The sequence below is a fragment of the Magnolia sinica genome, chromosome 18, assembly GCF_029962835.1.
Source record: "Magnolia sinica isolate HGM2019 chromosome 18, MsV1, whole genome shotgun sequence".
NCBI lineage: Eukaryota > Viridiplantae > Streptophyta > Magnoliopsida > Magnoliales > Magnoliaceae > Magnolia > Magnolia sinica.
Genome location: NC_080590.1, coordinates 34527663 through 34538165, shown reverse-complemented (window position 1 = coordinate 34538165; position 10503 = coordinate 34527663).

Below are 10503 nucleotides of genomic sequence, written 5' to 3'. Positions count from 1 at the left end.
ATATTAAACCCTAGTAATTATATGATTTTATGAACATGGTATTGTTTAATGTCTTATTTTAATCGTGTTTTTGTTGCAAGGTGAATCTACGAGCGTGGACTAAAAAAGGGTACTAAAAGCATGGATTTAACGCTCAAGATGCACCAAGGCAAGGGACAGACCCCAAGGGACCAAGATCGATGGATTTACACACCAGAGATCCAAGAAAATCGATAAACTGAAGCTTAAGTGGCCTGAAAATCGTCCAGAATGCGAGATCACAAGGTTTCCACCATCCGTTTGGCTCGAAACTACATATATAGTCTGAGAACCATAAATTAACCGTACATATCAAATTTCAACCATTGAATCGCTGAGGAAGTAGCCCAACGGACAAATCAGCCCTTAAACTGAGGATTTCATGCCCACCTGGTATCTGGATCTGAATCTTGTTTGTGTGCAGCCATGGAGGCATTCAAGGGATCGAAGCAGTTTGAGTTTCTCTGTTCTTAATTTTTATTATTTTTGTTTTATTTAGGGATTGGTTAATCATGATCATGATTTGTTAAACCTCTTAGCTAGGGCTAAGAGGTGAAGCTTGTAGCGTGATGAGAGAACCTTTGCTTGTGCCTTTTATTTAGATTGAACTGATGTTGATTTTGCTTTAATTAAGGGAATGTTTTTAGTTTTTAATGGTCCGTTATGACTAAAATTACAATGGGTCTGCGATAGCTTTGTGCATGTTCCTTTCCTTTTTAGGTTTATGACGTCAAGAAGCCCTATTATTCACCATCGTCTCCTGGGCATGATCAGATGACAGTACCCTTCCTAACCTTCATACATTGTTGATTGGTTGGTAATTAGTTTAATTCTACTGTTTACTTTGTCTCCTGGGCATGGTTTGGTGATGGAATCCATTCTAATTCATATACCCTTCATCTTTTGAAAATTATATCAAAGAAAGTTCAGTCTTGATTTCCATGGTTACACGCTTCAACTGGATGAAGATGGGACTCTAAGTCCAGTTGAGTTCTTGAAACAGGCATAAGATCTTCTCGATCTCTACAAGTGGATCCTCTAAATCCCTAGTTTCCTACCCCTGAATTCCTTAAATTTTAGATTAATATTTCACTATTATTCCCTCAAATTCATTCGATTTAGATTTCATCTTCTTCTAGTTCTAGTTCTACTTAGTTTCAAACTACGTACAGGTTTTAGTCCCTTGGGATTCGACCTCCGTCTTACCAAGTTTATTACTACATCACAACCCTATACTTGGGGAGTGAACACATTATGATCGGGGGAGCACCGAGGAACTGTTTGAAGCACGGGAGAGTGGAGATCAAGCTACCTACAAAGGCGCTACAAAAGGGGCTTAATCCAATAAGTAAGTTGTCAATTTTAAGAGTCCAAGTTTACTCACTTTCCTTGTGTAGGATTATGGGTAAGAGTTTGTAAATCCAAACTCAAACTAGGTTCTTATGTAGGACCTTGGCCTTTGTGTAGTGCCTAAATCGTAGGTTCTTGTGTATGAACTTGACTCTAGTTTAGAGTCTAAATCCCCTGGTTCTTGCGTAGGACCTTAGCTCTTGTGTGGTGCCTAAACCTTTGGGTTCTTGCATAAGACCTTGGCTCTTTTGTATGGCCTAAACCTCCGGGTTCTTATGTATGACATTGGCTCTTGTGTAGAGCCTAAATTTCTGAGTTCTTGTGTAGAACCTTAGCCTTTGCATAGGGCCTAAAACCCTGGGTTCTTGTGTAGGACCTTGGCTCTTATGTAGAGCCAAAATCTTAGAGTCCTTGTATAGGGCTGTAAAAGTTTGACGTGAACATGATTTAAAACCTCCGATAGTGAAATCCGATACACTCATGGGTTGAGTGCATCCACTGGGAGTAGAGTAGGCAAGTAGCCGAACCATTATATATGATTGTATTTGGGATTATCGTTTGCGCAATTATTTAATTATACTTGTGAGTTTGAGTGTTTACATTATACATGCTTGAATGCTTAGTGATTGATAAGTAGCACATCCCACACACACATATACACTATCTTGATATAGACTAGTTGCTTATTTGCATATCATTTGTAGTCTATGTGATTGGATCCTCTATTGGCTTGAAAGCCTTAGAGTTATATTATCTTACTTAGTTTACTTGTTACTTAGTTTAAATTAGGCAATTAGTTTTAAAATCATAATTTTTTAATAGGCCCTAATCACCTCCCCTCTACGACATAGCCTTCGTTCCTTAAATATATCAAGTTTCCGTAAGCGCAACCATGATAATCACATTACGCCACAGGCTAACATTTTCAATAGTCCATCATGTGCGGCCCACTTTTGATGTCCATCATCCATCATGTGTGGCACACCTTCTATGTGGATCATCAATCATATTAGGCCACTCTGGATATGTCATCCATCATACAACACCTTAGATATGGACCGTCCATTAAGTGGGGCCCACTTGATATGGACTATCCATCAAAATTTCATCAATCAAGTCATAGGTATCTGACATATTCATACATAACAATTTTCCACAAAGTGGTGGCGAAATGTATAACTTGTACAAATCTTTCCATTTTCCAATTCGATCTGATCCATTCGTTCGTAGAGCTATTTACTCGATCGCAAACATTTCTAGAACACCTCTAACAGAGGAACAAATAGTTAATTTTGAAAGAACTTTGATGTGAGTTATTCATCATGTAAGTCCCACTCCATGCATTATGTGGGCCACCTTGATGTGGACCATTCATTATGTGGGACCCCACCTTCAATATGAGTTGTTTACCATGTGGGCCCACTGTAACGTCTTCGATTTTTGCTATTTTGGATTTCCAAAAGCCCTTGAAGTTTTCACTATAATTAGCTTATGTTGTCACTTATTAACCCTTAACGCTTGAGGTAAGCCTATACGAGGGTGATACTAGTAAAGAACTGCACAAATCCCATTAATCAATCGTGGGAAAACAACAAATCTGTCCGATCACTTAAACCTCTAGTCTAGCCTCATGATTTGTTCATTTAGGGCCCAAATATATCCATCCTATAACTGAATAATCAAGACAACGACAATTTAATAAAGACTTACTAAAAGCCGAGACAAGTAGGGGTCAGATCTTAATTAACAAACCATACTGATCCAGTTACTCCTTTATCCTAGGAACCAATGGTTTATGGTGATTAGGATCGAATCATCATTTTCATTAATTGCGAATAAGCCACATTATAAACTTAGTTAATCCAAGCCTTAATTATCAAGCACAAAAAATCTTGCTACCCAATTCATTCAAAAAATGCCTTGATTATCCAAACAATCTCTAGATTACTCATTATTAGGCCACTAAACCTGAGACTATAGAAATATGTTTATCTTAGCGGGCTTGATGTCCATCGTAATACATTGAGCCGATATCGCATCTCGAATCGCTCAACTTAGACTTGCAAGGTCAATGCATGATATGTATGAATATTCCTAAAATTAATCAAGAACTTAAGTTAATTATCTGTATCCTGTCTTTGTCAAAGTTGTCATCTCATGGATAAACAGTTAAGTGACCATGATTTTCAAATAACAGACTTTATGACCTGGCAAAGTACCTTATGACCTAGCATGAATGATTTTTAGAAGAATGTTCTGGTCATGAAACACATTCATTATGTCCTTGTAAATTCTTGAGTTCTCATATGCATCATTCCGAATTTCCTCGAGTTCATTCGAATGAAGTTTGCATAACGAGCCGGTGTTGTCCAATTTGAAGTTTAAAATTTTGATTTCCTAGTAGGCTTTATGTTCCACCTCCACAAGCAAGTGGAAAGCCTTTCCATAGACAAGTCTAAAGGGAGACATTCCAACAGGGGTCTTGTAAGCTATAAGGTAAGCCCATAAAGAATCGGTCATTTTGATGGACCAATCTTTGCATCAAGGTTAATTATTTTTTTTCCAAAATTTATTTGATTTCCCTGTTAAAAATTTTAGCTTGACTGCTTGTCTGCGGGTGATAAGGTATATCGACTTTGTGAGACATGCCATATTTCTTCATTAAGTTCTTGAATGACCTATTGCAAAAGTGTGAACCTCTATCACTTATGATGGTTCGAGGTGTTCCGAACCGAGAAAGGATGTTTTCTTTTAAGAATCGAATAACCATTTGAAGATCATTGTTCCAGCATAGGATCGCCTCGACACACTTGATAACATAGTTTACTGCTAACAAGATGCAAATATTTCCAAAGGATTGGGGGAATAGTCCCATGAAATCAATGCCCCAACAATCAAATGCTTCAATAATTAGAATAGGGTTAAATTACATCATGTTTCAATGAGACAATCCTTCCAATTTTTTACAACACTCACAAGCTTTGCAAAACTCATGAGTATCTTTAAACATAGTGGGCCAATAAAAGCTGCACTGCAGAATTTTGGCCATAGTCTTTTTAGTAGAAAAGTGACCACCACAAACCTGGAAGAGAAAAGGAGATTACAGCTTTGGTATTCATCATATGGTACACATCTCGTCAGAATTTAGTCTGTGGAATATTTGAACAAATAAGGGTCATCCCTAAAAAACTTACGTACCTCGGTGTAGAATTTTTTTTTATCTTGCGCAATCCAATGTATCGGCGTGAAACCTGTGGCAAGAAAATTCGCAATGTCAACAAACTAAGGTAATTGGGAAAGTTTAAATAATCTTTTATCATGGAACATGTCGTTTATCGGTGTCGGCTCAAGGGAATTAATGAGTTCAAGTCTTGAGAGATGGTCAACCACTAAATTCTCTACTCATTTTTTATCTCGTATTTCAATGTCAAATTCTTAGAGTAAGAGGATCCATCTTATAAAATGAGGCTTGGAATCTTTCTTAGAAAGAAGGTACTTCAGCGATGCATGATCAGTGTAGATAATGATTTTAGATCCTATCAAGTAGGACCTAAATTTATTCAAAGTGAACACTATGGCTAAGAGGTCCTTCTCTGTGGTGAAATAGTTCACTGGGGCAGAAGTTAGAGATCTACTCACATGGTGAATCACATAGGGCTTCTTCTCTTTTCCTTGGCCTAACATCACCCCAATAGCATAGTCAGACGTACCGCACATAATCTCAAAAGGTATGCTCCAGCTGGGTGGCTGCATGATATGAGCGGTTATCAAAATAGCCTTGAGCTTACTGAATGCTTCTTAGCATTGTTCAGTCCACTCGTATGGTACATCATTTTAAAGGAGATTACATAAAGGATGAGAGAGATGACTAAAGTCCTTTATGAATTGTTTATAAAATCTATCATGTACTAAGAAGGATCGTACATCACGTATGCTCTTGGGTGGAGGTAACTTAGAGATAAGATCGATTTTTGCCTTGTATACATCAATTCCCTTGGATGAAATTATGCATCCAAGAACAATTCCCTTAGGAACCATAAAATGACATTTCTACCAATTCAGAACCAAATTCTTCTCCTCACATTACTTTAGCACACATTTAAGATTTTTCAAACACTCGCTGGAGGATGGACCAAAAATAAAGAAGTCATCCATAAAAACCTCCAAATATTGACCCATGATGTTAGAAAATATGCTCAACATGCATCGCCGAAAGTTGGCGAGGGCATTACATAGTTCAAATAACATTCTTCGGTAAGCAAAAGTGCCAAAGGGACATGTGAATGTTGTCTTCTTTTGATCTTCAAGGGCTATCTCTATCTAGTTGTAGCTCAAATATTTGTCAAGAAAACAGTAAAAGTGACCAGCTAGCCTTTCTAAAATTTGATCAATGAATGGCAATGGAAAGTGGTCCTTGTGACGATATTTGACTTTCTGTAGTCAATGCACATTCTCCAATTAGTAGTTACTCAAGTTGGCATGAGTTCATTATCAACATTAACTACGATGGTGATGCTAGACTTCTTAGGAACCACCTGAGTTGGACTCACCCATTGACTATTGGATATAGGGTATATGATACTCACATTCAACAACTTAAGTACCTCACTTTTAGCCACTTCCTTAATATTTAGATTTAACCGACATTGTGGTTATTGGGAGGTCTTCACACTTTCTTCTAAGTGAATGTGGTGAGTACAAATGAAAGGGTTAATTCCCTTAAGGTCAGTAATCGACTATCCAAGGGCTCCTTTATACTCTTTGAGAGTAGCAATGAGCATACTCTCTTTTTTCCCATCAAGGTGAGAAGAAATCACCACCAAGTATGTTTCTTCTTAACCTAAATAAACATATTTAAGATCGAAGGGCAAAGGTTTTGGTCAAGCTTCGGTGACTTGAGACTAGATGGTAGAGGCACTATATCACAGTTCGGGATAAAGTTTCAAATTGTGGCCTCCACCAGTTAATTTCAAGTACTAGTGTCGCATTAAGCAAGGCATCCATCTCCCTAACATGTCATCATGTAAATCAGGGGAGTAGGCCAAGCACGTCTCCAAAGGGTCAGAGTATAGAGTCAAAAGTGCTTTATCTTCCATGAATGAATTGATCATGTTAATGTCATGAGTATCGTCAACATCCTCTGATTGTTTGCTCATATTGAAAAAAATATTGAGCTCTAGTGTCATGTTCCCAAAAGATAAATTCATCACTCCAGTCCTACAATTAATGATAACATTCGATATGGCTAGGAATGGACGACCCAGAATGACAAAAATTGGAGTACTCACTTTTGAGTGTCAAATATTACATATTTTCCCCTATTTATACCTTGGTTTTATGAACATGATACTATTTAATGGTATATTTTATGCATATTTGTGTTGCAAGGTGAATCTGAGAGGTTGGATTGAAAAGAATATTAAAAGCATGAATTTAATGTGCAAGAATCACCAATACATAAGATGAATCTTAGGAGACAAAGAATGATGAATTCAAATGCCAAAGATCTAAGGAAACCAAGTACGAAAGCTGAAAAAAGGACTTGAAAGATTATAGAATCTGAAGCAGAAAACAGACAGGTTCGGTCCGATCGAACCCATGTTCGATTCGACTGAATTAGTAGAAAATAGTCCAGCGACAAATGATGGAATTCAGAAACTATTTCGATTCAACTAATGGACAATTTGGTCCCACCGAAGGAAGGATTCGGTGCGATCGAAAGTGCACAAAAAGCTCTAGCGAAGAACGATAAATTTTGGAGTTAATTCGTTTTGACCGAAGATTAATTCGATTCAACCGATGACTCACTACGTGAAAAATGTAAAAAAATGACGGATTTAGAGACGATTCTAGACCGTCTCTAAAATTGCTTGGTTTAAAGACGCTTTAGAGACAGCCATAAACTGTCTTTAAAATTTTAGACGGCCCCTGACCGTCCTTAATATTGTCTTAAAAATTTGAATGTCCACAAATCTTTTAAGACGGTCATTGACCGTCTTATATGGGTCATCTGAGATGGTCATTGGCCGTCTGCATTAGAGACGGTCCTTGACCGTCTTATATGTGGTCATCTGAGACGGTCGTTGGCTGTCTGCATTAGAGACGGTCATTGGCCGTCTTTTACTTGTAATCTGAGACTGTCAAAGACCGTCTCTAATAGAGACGATCCTTAGCCGTCATACAACCCTGTCAAAGACCATCTCTAAGAGACCGTCAAAGACCGTCTTTATTAGAGACGGTCAAGGACCGTCTCTATTAGAGACGGCCCTAGACCATCTCTATTAGAGACTGTCAAGGACCGTCTCTATTAGAAACGGTCCTAAACCGTCTCTAATGCTCAATTAACCTACTCAAAATATTTGTGAATTTCGAAAAAGAAAATAGTTAAGAAGCTTAGAAAATTAATTAACAATGTTTAAGAAAATTTTAAATTTTGAAAAAAAAAAAGATTTCGATAAAAAAATAATATTTTGAAAAAGGAAATTTTAAAAATTAAACAAAATTGTGAAAATTTTAACAAATTGAAAAAATATATATTTTTTAAAAAAGAAAACTAGATTTTGTATTTTGACAAGAAAAATTGAAAAGTTATATATAACAAAAGTGAGATTTAAAAAAATGATATTTTAAAAAAGAAAATTTAAGAAATTAAACAAAATTGTGAAAAAATTGACAAATTGTAAAAAATGTATATATTTTAAAAAAGAAAACTAGATTTTGTATTTTGACAAAAAAATTGAAAAGTTAGATAACAAAAGTGAGATTTCGATTAAAAAAATGATATTTTAAAAAAGAAAATTTAAAAAAATAAACAAAATTGTGAAAAAATTATCAAATTGTAAAAAAATATATTTTTAAAAAAAGAAAACTAAATTTTATATTTTGACAAGAAAAATTGAAAAGTTAGATAACAAAAGTGAGATTTTGATGATGTGTTGTATATCCTTGCCGCCCATACATTTCTCCAACCCATTTTGGGCCGGGTATAAAAAATTGTGTAGATTTAAATCTTAAGTGGACCACACCACTAGAAAGAATGATAATATAGTACCTCGCCATTAAAAATTATAAAGAGCCCATCGTAAGGTTTTAATAATGTTTATTTGCAATCCAACTTGTTGATAATGTAAAGAAAATTTAGATGAAGGTAAACTACAAAGATTAAATTGATCCAAAACTTTTGTGGCCTTCAAAAGGTTTTTAATAGTTATTCGTCATATTGTTTTGATTAGTATGGCCCACTTAAGATTATTTAGTTCTTATGATTTGAAATCACTTCCTAAAATATGATGGAAAAATATATGGACGGTGTCGATATACATAAAATATATCAAGGTGGGCCTTACACGGCTAGTGTAACACCCATAAAGGAGTTACCTAAAATAGTGAAATGGTACTATAAGGTCACCTCATGGGAACTTCCCATGAGGTTAATCTGTGTGCGCCCCACCATGATGTGTGTAGAACATCAACATCATGCATTTGATGTGTCCCCTTTAAGTCCAAAAATCAGTCATATTTGAAACTTGGGTGGGCCATAGCATCTAAAACTATGTGAAGACATCCCTAGAATATATATATATAAGCATTTGGTGGGGCCCACATGAGTTTTGGATGTGTATGAAACTTAGTCTGACTCCTCATCCAAGTGGGACACACATAATGAATGGGCTGGATCTATGAACCACATCTAGATGGGCCCAATAAATGATTATGAATGTTTTAATGGGAGGGTAACCCTCTCAACTATAGTATGTGGTGTGGCCCACCCAAGTCATGGATTGACTTTATTTTTGAGCTCGTGGCTCACCATGGAATGGTGCATCTAACTGACAGGGCAAATCCAAAGTTCAAGTGGACCGACCATAGAAAAGAGTGGGATAGTGACACCCACTATTGAAACCTTTTTAGGGCCCGTCGCGATGTTTATTTGAGATCCAATTTGTTTATAAGTTAATACAGACATGGAATAAGGGAAAACATATATATTAGCTTGGTTGAAAACTTTTACGACCCAAAGTAAGGTTTTAATGGTAGGCATTCAATCCCCACTGTTTTTGTGATGGGGTCCACTCGAACTTTGAATCTGCCTCATACTTTGGCTCAATCACAAGAAGTTTTTAATGTTGGATATTCAATCAACACCATTTCATGTGGTGTGGACCAAATACTTGGATGAACAGGAAAAACAAATTTCATATTGATCTGAAACTTTTATGACCCTCGAAAGGGTTTCAACGCACATTGCATCCTACCCTGCCGTATCTAGTTAGCAATAACATAATGAATGTATTTGGTTTATCCACACTGTCAATCCATTTTTCCAGATCATTTTAGTGGTTGAGCCCAAAATTAAAGCATATCCAAAGCTCAAGTGGACCATACCACAGGAAACAGTGGGAATAATGATTTCCATCTTTGAAATCTTCCTATGACCTATAGTGATTTTTATTTGTCATCCAACCTGTTCAATAGATCACAAATACATGGATGAAGGGAAAACTAAAATATCAACTTGATCCAAAACTTCAGTGGCCTCCCAAAAATTTTCAATGGTAGACGTTCTGTTCATACTATTTCCTATGATGTGGTCCACTTTAGATTTTTATAGGCTTCATTTTTTAGCTTATGTAATAAAATTATATGTTAAAATGGATGGATGGAGTGGATAAAATGAATAAATCATGGTGGGCCCCATAAGATTTACTCAGTACGCTTGAGAACGGATTGGCTACTCCCCTGACACCAACCAATGGCCCATGGATAGTGCTCTGTGGCCCCCACCATGATGTATGTATTTCATCCATGCTGTCTATATATTTTTACAGATAATTTTATAATATGAGACCAAAAATGAGATATATCCAAATCTCAAGTGGACCACATTACAGGAAACAGTGTTGAATGAGCGTCGACCATTAAAAACATTTTGGTAGCCATAAAAGTTTTGGATTAAGCTGATTTTTGTTTTTTCCCTTCATCTGGTCCTGTATGACCAAATCAACAGATTGGATGTCAAATAAATAGTACAGTGGGCCTTAGGAAGACTTTAATGGTGGATATCCAATCACTATTGTTCTCATATGGTGTGGACCACCTAAGATTTATATCCCTCTAATTTTTGGTATGAAGCTC